General features: G+C 41.0%; 1 pseudogene; it reads left to right on the top strand.

The window, feature by feature from the left end:
- Positions 1-523: 523 nt before the first annotated feature.
- Positions 524-2766, top strand: LOC143675544 (peroxiredoxin-6 pseudogene; annotated as a pseudogene).
- The last annotated feature ends 231 nt before the right edge of the window (positions 2767-2997 follow it).

The following is a 2997-nucleotide window of genomic DNA, read 5'->3' as shown; positions in this document are numbered from 1 at the left end:
AAGAAATACAAGTACTTTAGCAATATTAGAATGCTAGCATCTTGATGAATTCACACTCACATTCTTATGCACACAGAGACAGAGAGAGAGAGAGAGAGATTGAAAGAGAGCTGAAGCTTGTGAAAGGACTGAAATTTAGCTAAAAGCACAGTACCCTGGAGCATGCTGAGGACAAATACAAACCAAACCTTGGATCAGGTCAATATTGTTCATTAGCACCTCAGAGAAGCAAATGCAAAATTTAGAGGGAGTGGGGATGGGTGGGAGAGAAAAGCAACCCATATTTAGGACTTCAGACCTCCCAGTGAATGAGATCAACTAAAGATGAGCTCACAATGAAATGAATTACCCAATTACCAAGAGTGACAGTCAACAGAAACAAAAATGCACTTTGCATATTATATATATGATATAAAATAGTGACAGTCAACAGACACAAAAAATGGACTTTGCATATTATTTGCATGATATATAATAGCTATTCATAGATTGTTTAAAGAAATAAAGGGCAAACAAAAATTAAATGAGAAAAAACTATGATAAAGAACCAGGTGAATTTGAAAAGAAACAAGTAGCTCTTACAGACGTGTCAGAGTTGGAGTTGAAAGGCAGAAAAGCTGGGGTCAGAGCCCACCTGGGGAAAGCAACCATCACACCCCTGGGACTGTGGTACAGTGGATTGCAGGAGACTGACTTATATGCCAAGTCACTGAGCAAATAACAAAATATAATAAGGAAAATGAGAGCCATTTTGTCATGTTCGGAAACTACAAATATGGAAGGGGCATGACAGAATGAACTCTGTCATTTTGGATTGGAATTAGAGACAACAATGTCCATTCATTCTTTATATGAATGATAGGTAGACAGAGATAGATGGATAGATATGGATGGAGATTTTATATGTATATATGTATACATATATATATATATATATATATATATATATAGAGAGAGAGAGAGAGAGAGAGAGAGAGAGAGAGAGAGAGAGAGAGAGAGAGGGAGGGAGGGAGGGAGAGAGATTACCACCCAGTACTGGTAATCGATTTAGACAATGAAACCAGCTGCTAGCAAACCTGTTTCCTAACCCCTCACTCATTTGCTTGCACAAGCCCCACAACCTTCTAGGCCCACCAAATCACATTTATCAATTAGTGACTTTCCTCATCAAAGCCTGTTTCTGTTTTGTTTTTTTTTAATTCTACCTTATCGCTTGGTTCAAACTTGGCATAATCAGAAAATTCTGCCTACCCCTACCCTCACGTGTGCAAGGCAAGAAAATTCTGACCTAAACTTACCTATATACAATTATGAAACTACAAACCATGTCCCTTGTCATGCCAAGGCCACCACTTTTGCACATGTGATGTTTGAAGTGACGTGATCTCTCACTGCACATGCTCAACTAAATCCTGCCCCCAACCTTATTTCACGTTGCCCCACCCCTGCATTACCTCATCACACCTCTCTAGTTAACCTCCCACCAGATAGTACAAAAATCCTGAACTTCTTTAGCTTGGGGAGACAGATTTGAGCCTAAGCTGCCTCCTGCCTGGCTGCCATGCAATAAATAAACTCTTTCTTTTCTGGAAATCCTGGTGTTGTAATATAATTTATATGCAAATTGGGCAACAAGCCTTTGCTTGGTAACAGCAAGAAACCTTAATGGATGCTAAAATTAAAATGTACAATTAGAGTGAAGGGTGGGTTTTATACAATCTCAGGGTATCTATTATAAAACACCTATTATCAAGAGGGAAAAATAAGTTTATAGGGGAAAATCCTTGCGGAAACCATCTAAATTAAAGTTAACACTATCAGAAATGGGACAAATCAACATTGTGTTCCATTTAATAGGATTCAGTGAGAAAAATGCAACATCATTTCTGTGATATATGTAAAAATGCATAGCCTGAGTCCAATCATAAGGAAGTAGGCAAACCTTAAAATGAAGGATACTGTAAAAAATAACACTGCCCTATGGTTTTTGTTTTTGTTTTCAATCACAGCCAAAGACATAGGAATTGGACAGACATCCTCTCTGCCAGAGCCAGCCATCTGGTGGCTACAACAGCTGCGTCCCCTCACCGCCCCCATGTCACCACTGCTGCCGTCCTCGGTGGTCTGCTTCCCAGGGATGAGGCCCCTCATTTCCAGGCTAATACCACCATCAGCTGCCTCAGTTTCCATGACTACTTGAGAGATTCGTTTCATTCTCTTCTTCCATCCTCGGGACTTTAGCCCAGTTGTGAACCACAGTGATCGGCAGAGCTGCAAAACTGGCCTCAGAATTTGCCAAGAGGAATATGAAGTTGATTGCCCTTTCAACAGACAATGCTGAGGTCCATCTTGTGAGCAGTAAGGACATCAATGAACAGAATAGTGGTCCACCCTCAGAAACCTTACCTGTTCCCATCATTGATGTTAGAAATTGGGACTTCGCCCTCTTATTGGGAATGCTCGACCCAGCAGAGAGGGTTGAAAAAGGCATTCTGTGATGGCTTGCATGATGTTTACTTTTGGTTCTGACAAGAAACCAAAGCTGCCTATCATCTATCCAGCTATCCCTGGAAGGAACTTTGATGACATTCTCAGAGTTCTTTTATCTTTCTCCAGCTGAGTGCAGAAAAAAATCTCTCTGCTCGATTGGAAGGGTGGAGCCAGTGTGGTGGTCCTTCCGACCATCCCTGAAGAGGAAGCAAAAACACTTTCCCTAAAGGGGTCTTCATCAAAGAACTCCCATCTGGCAAGAAATATCTCTGCTAAACTCCCAGCTTTCATTCTCTCCAGCAAATTGATGCTGGAGCTGCTCCCTAAGCCCAGTCAGCCAGAGTTTTCCACTTGTCAGTCACATTTTCCTGCAGCAATTATATAAAACTGTCCGAGTGTAATCACAGCCAGGATCTTCAGGTTACTGTACTGCTGGCTTACTCAATGAAAACTGCACTAAAAAAGTCATGGAATTCCTTACTCTGTGTCTTCTCTAGCTTTCTGTTC

This window comes from Tamandua tetradactyla, chromosome 3 (genome assembly GCF_023851605.1).
Source record: "Tamandua tetradactyla isolate mTamTet1 chromosome 3, mTamTet1.pri, whole genome shotgun sequence".
In the NCBI taxonomy this organism is placed as follows: Eukaryota; Metazoa; Chordata; class Mammalia; order Pilosa; family Myrmecophagidae; genus Tamandua; species Tamandua tetradactyla.
The sequence above is the reverse complement of the archived record's forward strand: the minus strand, read 5'-3'. Positions and strand labels throughout refer to the sequence as shown.